This window comes from Aptenodytes forsteri, unplaced genomic scaffold (genome assembly GCF_000699145.1).
Source record: "Aptenodytes forsteri isolate BGI_AS27 unplaced genomic scaffold, ASM69914v1 Scaffold54, whole genome shotgun sequence".
In the NCBI taxonomy this organism is placed as follows: domain Eukaryota; kingdom Metazoa; phylum Chordata; class Aves; order Sphenisciformes; family Spheniscidae; genus Aptenodytes; species Aptenodytes forsteri.
The window spans coordinates 11715885-11727524 of NW_008796044.1; positions in this window are offsets into that span (position 1 = coordinate 11715885).

Consider the following 11640-nt stretch of genomic DNA (forward strand, 5'->3'; position numbering starts at 1 on the left):
CTCCTCTCCTCTCCTCTCCTCTCCTCTCCTCTCCTCTCCGCATTCACAGGGGGTTATTGCAGGGTCCCCGTGCTGTGCAGGGCTCTCTGCCATTAGCTTCTGGGTTTTTTTTTTTAATCAAGAGCTGATACCTATCGGTGTTGGAGCAGGACAGCAGGAGTATCTGGAGTGCTGCAAAGAAGCCTTTGAGCTTGCTGTGGAGCCAAACAGGGGAAAGCAAAGGGTGGCTCTTCAGGCAAAAACTTGTTGAAAAGAGGAGCAAAGGGAGGCTGGAAGAGATTTCGCTTGTTTTTCACAGCTGAGGCTGTCCTGTGGGAGTGACAAAGCCCACAGAATGCAGCCGGGGAGGGCTGTGCCACCAGGCTGCACCAGCGGCTGGCTGGGGCTGGAGTTGGTCTTCAGCTGCTGCCGGAGAAACCTCATCACAGGAACGACTGCTTTTGTGTTAAACGTGGGCTATAGGACCAGGTATCCACTGAGCAGCAACCTGAAGTACATTTCAGTCCTCTCTTCACTGCTTTTTAGGTTGGATAAAACCCTGGTTTAGTCCATTTCTAACAGCTATAGCTGTTAGTCAAAATAAAACCCTCCCCTGAATTCATTGTTTCTGGCTCCAGGTCATGCTCTCTTGGTTTCGAGCCCATCACCCTGCCCCATTGGCACCTCACAGTGCAGCGAGATGCTGTGACCAAACCCACGCCTGGGAGCGTGCCCTGGCCCCGGTAAAGGCAGTGTGCCTTACCCCCCTTTGGTACCCGGCTCCTATAGCTCTCCCCTGCCTGCACCCAACCCAGGGCTGCCCGCCGGCGCACACACCTATATTACTTTTTTCCAAATAACTAAGCCAGCCTCGCTTTCCCACTCCTGTGTCCGTCATCTTTTGGAGGATGAGATCCCGGTTGTGCAGATGCCTGTATGGTTCATCGCCTCCTCCCTGCCCAGCTGGGAGATGCTGCTGGCTTTGAGCTGCGTGCCCCTGCCTGCATCCCGGGAGGGGACCTGGGGATGGGGAGAGGTGAGTGCTCAGCTCCTGCCTCCTTGGTTGGTTTGAGGCTTTGATTCCAGCGTAGACCTGTGTGCTGGGGCAGTATTTCATGCTTGACGGTGTCGGCTGATAAACCTTTGATTTTCACTTCTGGGAATAATAGCACGGTAATGAATTATATTCACAAGAATAACTGTAATAGTCATAAAACTGCAAATAGAAGAAAACTGTAAATCAGTCACCCCCTTGTAATGTGCTTACTTCATCTGAATCACCCTCCCTGGGCAGATTATCAATTTTATTTGGCTTTTCCATCCTAAACTTTTATTAAGTGGGGTGCCTCATGCGTAAAGATACTGAGCACAAGCCATATGTTCCAGGGATTTATCTGTTTATTTTGCCTGCCTTCCCTCCCTCTCCCCTCCCGCTCGCAGCTCTCCGGACATGCAGGCAGCTGACATCAGACCGTAAAAGACACATGTCCCTGGTGTCACTTTACCTTTATTATGCAAAAAAATAAGCAACTGGGTGATGAACAGGCCTGCCTCTGTGCTGTGCAGAATTACCCAGACCCTGCAGCACGTTTAGACTTCCATGAAATTAATATAGAAACCCATAAGCATAACTCCAGGGTAATCGGGGGCACATCCTGGACCCCAGCGTGTCCTGGGCTGCAGCACGAAGGTGCTGCTGCTCCCAATTGATGGCATGATGCTCACCCCGAGCCCTGCGGGTAAACCGCGGCAGCCCCCAGGCACGGGGAGGGGTGTGAGGGCAGCCGGGGCAGCATCGGGGAAAGGACAGTGACAATTTACCGCTGCGCTGTTGAGACTGAGCACAGATGGAGAACGTGGTTTTGAAGGCAGAGATGTGGCACCAAGTGCTGAGGTGTCTCTGCTGCAGCGCTCGCTGTGCTTTCGCCCAGCCACAGAAGGAGGCAGCAGCAGAGAAGGTCTTCTGGGCCCAAGCACCTTCTCTTGCTGGGTACATCATGGTAACTTTTAGCAAAGTCCCCATCTTTTCTCTTTTTATTGGAGAATCATATAAAAAAAATCCCTTTTTGTTTCTCTCCCAGCTGCCTGCCCATGCCCTTTTCCATGTTTCCTATCAGAAATCCTCTGGTTGCAGTTATGTTCAAGGGGTGCAAGGCTGGCATGAGAACAATGCTTAACCAACGCTGATGTGAAAGGCATCAGAGCAGCCAAATGAGCTGGGGGAAAGGTGCAAATTACACTCAGCAAAATGCAACTGTTGGGTTCAGTGACCTTTTTGAAGGCAAGCCACAAGCTGGAGTGGAGTTTGCTTCAGCTGGACGTGAACTTGCCAGGGCCTCACGGTATTTCATGGCTTTTGGAAACACCGGCTGCAATTTTCCATCATAACGCAGCAGGGAAAAAGGGAAAAACCACAGACCGTATGATTAATGAGATGCTTCTCTTGGATATTTCCATCTGTGATCTGAAATTATCGAGTAATGTAGAAACCCCGAATTGTTGCTCCAACTACTCCCACCGAGTGTGCTTTTGCCATGATTTTTCATGCAAGTCCAGCTTCTCCTCCCCTGTGCCCAGCAGCCTCCAGCACTGGATCCGGCTGCAGCTGCCTCCGGCTGTGCCTCCTGCCCAGCAGCAGGTTGGTTTTGTGGCTCACGATGGTCAGTGCTTTTTGGCTAGTTAATGATGGCTAATGGAGCTGAGCCCATCTGCACCCATCAAGGACTCTTGGCCAGTCTCTTTACAGCTTAGCAGGACCTGAAACACATCTGTTGAGTGAAGGATGTGCTGGAGATGAACATTTTCTGCTCTGGCAAGTAGCTCCTTGTGAGCCTCAGGCTGTTTTCCTGAGCAACAGGGTCTTGGCAAGCGCTTCAGGGCTCTGTGTGTGTGTTAGTGCAGGCACCATCCCCGTGGGCTCATCCTCCCTGCTGGCCTTCAGCTTACAAGTCCCCCCTGGCATTGCACACATGGACATCACCTGGGTTTCATTAGCACAGGCTGGAGGGTGACCAGAGAGGGATAAGGGGGTTTTGCCCAGCTCTTCCATTCCTCCTTGCATCACTTCTGCCAAGGGCCTGGGTCTGGGCCAGTCTTGTAATGTGATTTTCCCAGTCTCCCTGGAGGAGATTGGAGTTCGAACCTGGAGATGTCCCAGCTCACCAGCCCTTCTCTGGCTGCCGCTGGATTCAGTCGGGTTTTTCCAGAGCTCCTGTTTGGCCTCATCTGAGGAAAACCAGAGCCCGCCAGGCGTGCGCTGTCAGGGAGGCTCCAGCCCCGCTGTGCAGCTCAAATTGTTGCTGGCTTCAGCAGAGCTGGAAAACAGACTGAAAAAACCCGAACTGCAGAGGTGACTGAGCTGGGGCGTGGGTGGAGGACAGGCAGAGTGCAGTTACTGCTGGGACACATGCAGCTGCTTCACTCAGCACCCAACGCATGGCGTTATCCCGCACCTATGCAATCAAAAAGAGGCTCATGGCAGGGAATAAACAGCCACTGGAGGAGGGAGAGCCATGAGGATGGTGCAGGAAGGGCTTGGAGACACCGCAGCATCTGCTGGAGGTTCAGCCCAAGAGATGCTCCCCAGGGAGGGTCTCACTTGCAGGCTCCAGGTGATGGGTTGGCATGGGCTCTCTAGTCCTCTATTTCCAGAGGTCCCAGGGGCTGGGGGAGCCTGGGGCCACCAGCACAGGAGCAGAAAAGCCCTTGTGGGATCCCTGCGGGGTGTGTGACCTGCCCTCAGTCCTCCAAGGAGGTCTGCAGGAGCGGGTTGCTGCTTGTGCTGCTTGGCAGCTCTGCGAGCCGGAGCAGAGCCATGTTTGGAAGGGGGGGGAACCTCATAGGAATTGGATCTTAAAGGCAAGTCCAAAGTTCAAAAGTAGCTGCAATTTGAACAGAAATCTGCTCTTTGCAGCCAATTAGCAAGGCTGCAAAAGCAGCAGGAGCATCTCGTGTTTTGACAGCATTAAAAAGGCATGGAAACTAAACAGTGCGGATTGAACATGCCACCCATGCGAGCTGTCGCTCCGGCATCAGCTACCCAGTGCTGAGCTGATCTGCTGGCAGCCCCAGCAGCGTAGCAGGTCCCCGGGACCAGCAGCATCCCAGCCTGCCTGCCAGAGCCAGCATCCCTGCTCTGCCCTGCCTGCTGGGGTGATGCCGGCAGGAGAAAACCACACATTTTTGGTTAACTCCAGCCAGAGCAATTTTGTATGCCAGGGTCTGTGTTTATACCACATTGTCGCCTGTTTTACTTTTTGGGTTGAAGGTTTTCTTAGGCGGAAGGGTCTGGTTTGGACTGTCTCTGCTGCGGAGGGGGCCAGTGTAACAGGGATGCTCTGGCTGCCTGGCTCTGATCCCTTGAACAGATGAGTTTGCAGCTATTTCACTCTCCCAGCAGAGTGAATCGATGGGTTTGGCTCCAAATTAATTTAGCAGACTTGGTCTTCGGAGAGTCAGACAGACCTGGCACAGCATCCAGGGCACAGCTGAGGCAGTGCAGAAGGTAAAGGAGACCCTTCCCAAGGGAGGGTGAACCCTCCCATCTCGGAAGGGGATTCCCTGCGTGCAGGGTGAGGGGTGCTCTGTTGTCCTGAGGATGTAAGAAACGGGTCCTCAGGCAATTTCTGCAGGGCCTGTGAAACACAGGCTCCCAGAGAGACAGATTTTGCTTCTCTCTTGACTAATGAACAGTGAAAGACTCTATGTCTGGTGTCTGGGGCTCACACACACACACAGAGTCCCTCTGGGACCTGCTCGTATCAAGAGCCTCTTGGTGCAATTCCCTTGTGGTTTCCTAGTGAAAAGAGGCTGATCTGATACTGCAGTGCAGGTGTGTCCATTGGTATGGGGCTCCAGGGGCCCCTTGTCCCAGCTAAGGCAAGAGGAGGGTCTCCAGACACTTGTCACATGTGGTATGGACAGAAGCAAGCAGGAGCTGACCCCTCTTCATTTTGGCACCTGAGGAGAGTGGAGACCCCCTCCCTGGGTCACCTCCAGACCTTCCCACCCCACTGATGAGACATGTGTCCCCTTCCTGGGATACTTCCCGGACATCAGAGAGTGACCGAGCCAGTGGCTTTGGGGACGGCACTGAAAAGGCACCGCCGGTCCCAGGCAAAGCCGGCGTGGAGCCCCGCAGCCTCTGCACCAGCCCTCGCCGGCTAACGCAGCCCTTTCCCCGGCCGCTGTGATCCCGTCTCTGCTCCACGCTCCACAATCAAATTAATGAGGATCAGCAGCGCAGGCAGCTCGCCCCCGCTCCCCGCTCGGGGAGAGGGTTTTCTGTTTTGGAGGTGAATACTGGAAAGCAGCTCCCTCCTTCCCTCCCTCCCTCTCCCCCCAAGCCAAAAAAACCTGTGACAGCTTGATTTAGGGCTGGATAATGAGGCAATTGTGAGGAGGATGGGTACAGCGGGAGCCTGTGCTTGCCAAATCGTTTGGCTTAATTGATCAAATATTTTTATGCATCGTTTATTCCTTCAAGGCGACTGTAAGCCTCTTCTCCTGCTGCACTGAAATGAAAAGAGCAATGCTGGAAATCACCCAGGCTGAGCCCCGGTGTGGCAGAGAGGAGCGGGTGGCTGCCGAGGACCTCCTTGGCCACCGAGGACTTGCCTGGCTGCCTGCGCTGCCCGTGCTGCCTGCACCAAGTGGAGGGTGGGCGAGTGGATCCAGCCTCTCCAGAGCTCCCCAAGGCACACAGCAGGCAGGAGCACAACTGCAGGCAGCATCCATCCAGCAGAGCTTGCCCTGAAGGCCTGGCCAGAGCGCGGCCGCAGCCTTGTGTGCCACCCAGCCTACGACTGCCCTTCCCTGGGCCTGGCTGTGTCCCTGAGCGCCGGGGCAGCGTGCCACACGAGGGCTGTCCCCACCGTTCATGGTGTGAAGGGAAACACCCAGTGAGACAAGACAGACACATAAGTAATTTCTAGGAAATGTTTCCCCCATGCAGTTAAGTTGCTGTAATCACTAAATCCCTCAGTCAGAGCTGGATCTGTTAATCTACAAAGAAAGAAGGACAAATCAAATCCTTTTCTCGTTGGCTTTTATCTCCCGCCCTCCCGCCACAGGATGCCGGTAGCAGGGAATTGCTCTCTCCGGGGTGGTGGCCCGGGTGCGGGCAGGATGGTGGGGCACACGGCTCTCACTCCAGCCCCCTTCCTCAGACATCGCTGCTCCCAGGTACCTGCTTCAGCCCCCTGAGCCTCCCATGTCCCCTACAACCCCTTCTTGCCTGGGTTCAGGCTGGCCGGCACGGTGCTGGGTGTCCCCTTGCCCACCCAGGCTTTAACACACTATTTGCCACCATGGAGAAAAGCCGCTGCTGAACGGGCTGTCGGACGCTGGGTCGGTTGTGGCGAGGGGCTACGGCTCATCAGTGGAGGAAGGGCCGTTGCTCAGGGCAGGCAGGAGCAGCCCCGTCCCTCCTGCCTGCAGCATAGTCCCTGGGCTGCAGCTCAGTGCCTGTGAGCGCCCGGCTGCTTTCTCCATGCTCAAAACAAGAGCTGCCTCTAGCGGTACCAGAGATGCCTCCGGGCTTGTGCAGGGCTCCAGACAAGGAGCTCCTTCCTGGCCCTGCCCTGGAGCCCGCCGGCTGGCTGTGATGTGCCCCCACCACCCAACAACCGGCTGGGGCTGCACAAGCAGGACCCCACGGCTTCCCATCCCATCCACCACCAGCTTCCCCCTTCTCCAGATGCGTTGCCCTGGTCCCTGGCATGGTACTGCCCTTCCTGCCGGTGTCACTGTCAGTCCAAATCCTGGCTCTGAGCTCACCTATGTGTTCTTGCTGTTTGGATTCAGCTTGGTGCGTAAAAACCTTGACCCAGGCTCCCTTTCAGCTAAACAAACCGAAAGCCTTAGGCTGCCGAGACGAGAGCAGCAGCAAATATACGCCCTGCACTTTGCTGCATCCCTTCAAGGACAGTTTGATGGGAAGCAAAGCGCGGGTGCTTACAGGCAAGGAGAGATCAGCAGGGATGGCTGGCAAAAAATAAGACACGTGGACCAGATGTTTGCTTCTGCCCAGGGGTGGCTTCACTGGTACGCAGAGAAATGTCGGGGACTGAAGAGAATTGGTCTGTCCCATTGGCCCCATGCATGGTACATCCTTGGGGTCATGCTCAGCCCTCACCACCGTCCCCCTCACACCCTGACTGTGTCCTGTCCTGCTGCTAAGGTCACCTTTCCAGGCCAGGGGATGCTGGAACATGCTCTGGCTGAGAGCTGGGAGATGGGGCAGCTGATGTGTACAACATATCCCAAGATGCTATTTTGGACTCTCCTGACCACCAATTCTGTTTTCTCTTACTCAATCCCCCTCCATGACAAACCTTCACCAACTGTCCTCTAAATTCTCCTAGAGAATTAGCAGACAGAAAACCTCATGATCCTTTTGGAGCTCCCCCCTAGCTGGCCAATGCCAGGTGAGCTCCACCAGCACCCATGGGAAGCAGAGGTCTCTTCTCTCCCAGATGCAGCTGGTCCTCTGCACTTCCCCTGTGTTCAGAGCAAGTCGGGTGACATAAGATTTCCTTGATCACACACCCAGGGATGCTCCTCTATACTCCTGTGCTCCAGGGATGAGCAGCTAGACCGTGAAGCTTCAGAAGAAGGCTGGAAATCCTAGAGACATCTGAAATGAAATGCAGGGAAGAAGACATTCGGATGGAGGTGAACTGATAGCCGAGGCTGAGACTCCCAGCCCAAACTCTCAGGGGAAAGACGGCTGGCCTGTGCTCCTTGCTGCCAGTTGAGGAGGATGCTGTAGTTGAGGCATGTCAGAAAGAATTGCTGTTCTTTATGACCACTAATGGTATTTGCAGCTCTGCATTTAAAGATGATGATAAAGGTAATCAAACTGTCAGGGACAAAGACAGATGGGGAGCTTGCTGGAGCCAGCGAGGGATTCCCTGCTTTCAGTTAACAGCTGTGATTTATATTTCATTCGCACCTACGGACTCAGAGCAAGGAGCAGGGCAGCAGCGCTTTACAAAAACACTGTAGGGAGGAGTACAACAGACACTGAATTTATCTGCGCTTGAGCTTCTAGACCTGTTTATGCCTTCTTTAGACATTACTGTGAAATATTGCTGGGGTTATAAACTCTTCCCAGAAAATATTTTGATGAGCAGAATCCCCTGCTGAGATAACAACCAGTAGCTTAACTTCCTGCAGCCGGATGCATGCTGACAACCAGTGACCCCCCCTTTCCCTTCCTTCTCCTCCCACGCAAGGTTTTGACAAGGTCCTGACAGCAGGTACTGCAGTCCTTATGATCTATCCGAGCTATGAAGTACACAGCTCTTTCAGAAGTACAGGCTGCAACAGCAGTGGCGGGGATGAAGAAAGGGGAGAGAGGTGCAAGGACTGCCCAGTTGCATAGCCATTGACTTCGACCCGCCAGCAAGGTCCATAGCTCAGATCTCTGATGGCTGTGGATCCCTAGCTGTGTATCGGAGACCTCTCTTGCTATTCTCTGAGCTCTCATTTTGTCAAGATTCTGGCGTCCCTCCGTTCTTCTGTCTTCAGATGTTGTCACTTTTCTCATCTTATGTTTGTATAGTGTCACGTCGACAGCAGGGACAGCCGGCAGCCTTACTTTCTTTGTAACACTAAGGCATTCAACACGGTGCTGTGTCTGCGCTGATACCGTATCCATGCAACCTGTGTTTCAAGGATTGTGTTTGCTTTATTACTGTGGATTAAAAAAAAAACCCAACAGTAAGAAAACAGCCTTACTAGGAAGAGTTCTAGCAGTTAATTAGTTTCAACACTGAAAGGGCCACTGCCCAGCAGCTAAAAATCATCATGTTTGAATGGTGAATTAAGTCAGCCAAGCAATAAATCTGAGCAACAAAACAGTCCCTTTAGCTCAGAGAAGTTCTCTTTCCTCAAAACACTGATAAATGGCTTTTCCTGAGAGCCTATGAGGTCATCAAATTAATAAAGCATTTCAAGTAATGTATGGAAGTGAAGTGACACCCTGCTGCAAGAGATTTGCTGTTAAAGCCAACTCTCCATAACAGAGTGTGATGCATATAGGATTTCCAAAGCAAACCCGTCCTCTGATTTAGGACAGTTGTCCAAACTCCTTCATGTCTGTTCCGGTCCATTGTCTTCCTCCCTAGTCTTTATTTAGGAGAGTTAAGCTTGAGAAAAACTCACAAAAGAAAAGAATGACAGACAAATGAAAACTTGGGATTGTCCCATTGACCAGGCAAGATACCCAGAATATTTACAATGAAGGAAAATGAAGAGAAGGCACCAAAGAGGGAAAGTAAGAGAAATGCTGAAAAGCTCTTGAGATAATGGTGGGACACGCTCGTGTTCTTTGCGGTAGCTGCTTTCCATCTCCTACCACATATACGTACAAAGCTATCGCAAGAATGCTGCACCCAAAATACTGGATTTAGTCATTTGACATGAATAGGGGCAGGGACTGTCGGCTGCCAGCACTAATGTCAGGGACATTTGCATGACCCAGCACAGTTAGACAGCAGGAAGGTCCAAAGCCCAAGAAACAACACTCAGATAGACATCCAGGCATTAAATAAACAAAAGGAGTTCGACTTTCAATTAAATTCTGCAGGCTTAGCCTGAACGCAGAAGGACCTCATCAGACCCAGCAGGCACATAAAGCCAAGTACGGCCCTGCTTTATGTCACCACCCGGTTCCTTTCCTGCGTGTTTGGCGTGGCCCTGATTTGGGCTGCAGATGTAGCAGCAGTAGGCACGGATAGGACGAGATGGGTGATGAATTCAGAGATGCTTGTGGGCAGATATTAGGGAAATCTTTCCAGTAGTCAGGATAGTTTAGCAGCGTAACATTGCCTGGGAGATGTGACATCTCTGCCAGTGGCTGTTTCTAAGATGGGATGGACATCTGTGGCTGAGAGCATGTCCTGGGTGGCTTCTCATACTCCCTTCTAACCCAGGGCTGTTCTCAGCGCCCTGATCTTTAGAGGAAGAGAAAGTAGCACAGGACACAATTTTCACTTTCATCTGTTGCAGATGGCCCATAACAGGCCTTATGCCAGAGGCAGAGAGAAGGAACGGCAAGGGGAACTCCAGTTAGCTATCAGCAACTACGTTACTGGAAGTTTGTGTGATGGCAGCCTCTCCCTTAAACTTAAGGCTGAGTACATCTCCTGATTGTCCCCTGAAATGGCTTTCTGCAAACTTGTATTACACTTGGAATGATTTAACATGAAATATATATTTAATAATATGGTAGCACCAAGAGGCGCTGAATAGGACAAAAATAAAAAAACCTGAGCTAGCAGTAGCCTCTGCAATACTGTATCCACTGGGAACCCTTCTTCATGAAATCCTAGCCCTGATTTCACTTGCCTTTGATTTACTTAAAGTATAAACCTCTTGAGACAGTCTTCAGTACATTTATCCACCCCAGTGCTCTGCCCTCTGAGCGCTATCACAATACAGTGCTCATAATTATGGCGGTGCTGCCTTCGGCACACGTCTGTGCCGTGGACAGCTGATCTCCGAGGGGATGTGTTCATCACTCTTCCAGCGTCTGACAAGGGCTGACATACAGACCCGGCAGCAGACACGCGACGACAACTCCAGCCTCTTTGCGGACTCATTGACATGCAGCAGAAACCCCAGATACCATATGGATCGTGGAGGCAGATGGATGGACATATGTATAATCTGCGCGCATCTCTGCTGATGTAAATGTCCCAGCGCAGGCATTAACGCTCAAGTATATGGTTTGCATTTGGGGCGTGAGAGAATTTTTCTCCCATAAAATAAATAAAATACGTTCTGAGCATCTTGGGATGAAGCCATTCTAATCCTTTTATTCTTTCCAAAGGAAAATGATTCCATATTCAGGGCACTGTACAAACAATTAATTAGCCTAATGAAAATGAGAGGCCTAATTGCTCAGTATTATTACGATCATTGGCAGCCAGGCGTGACCAAAGAATAGGCACTGTCTTACCAGGGATAAAGTGCAAGTTTCCAGCTTTTTGGACTTTTTTGATATTTGAACATCTAGCAAAACAATTTTTTTTTTGGAGTGATGGTGTAATTCTCCCTTCCACATGCAAAAAAGCTGGCAGTATTTGGAGACATCTGAATGAGCTGCTATACAATAAAAAAACCGAAGAGGCAAGAGATCCAGCTGGTGTGAAATGACCTGGCTGAATGGAAGTCGATAAAGCTGTAACTTGCCTGAGTTGAATGACATGGTGGTGTCTCCACTGCGTGTCTCTGGCAGGAGACTTGACTCACAAGATGAGAGTGCTGCAACATTAAGAAAAACTGTATTTTTTTAAGGAGCACACCTAAAATTACAGTACAGTCATCCTTAATCCTTCAAGACCATCTAAGGCACCTGAAGGTGCACAAGTCCATGGGACCCAATGAGATCCATCCGCGGGTCCTGAAGGAACTGGCAGATGAAGTTGCTAAGCCACTATCCATTGTATTTGAGAAGTCGTGGCAGTCCGGTGAAGTTCCCACTGACTGGAAAAGGGGAAACATAACCCCCATTTTTAAAAAGGGAAAAAAGAAAGACCCGGGGAACTACAGGCCAGTCAGTCTCACCCCTGTGCCTGGGAAGATCATGGAACAGATCCTCCTAGAAGCTGTGCTAAGGCACATGGAGGACAGGGAGGGGATTCGAGACAGCCA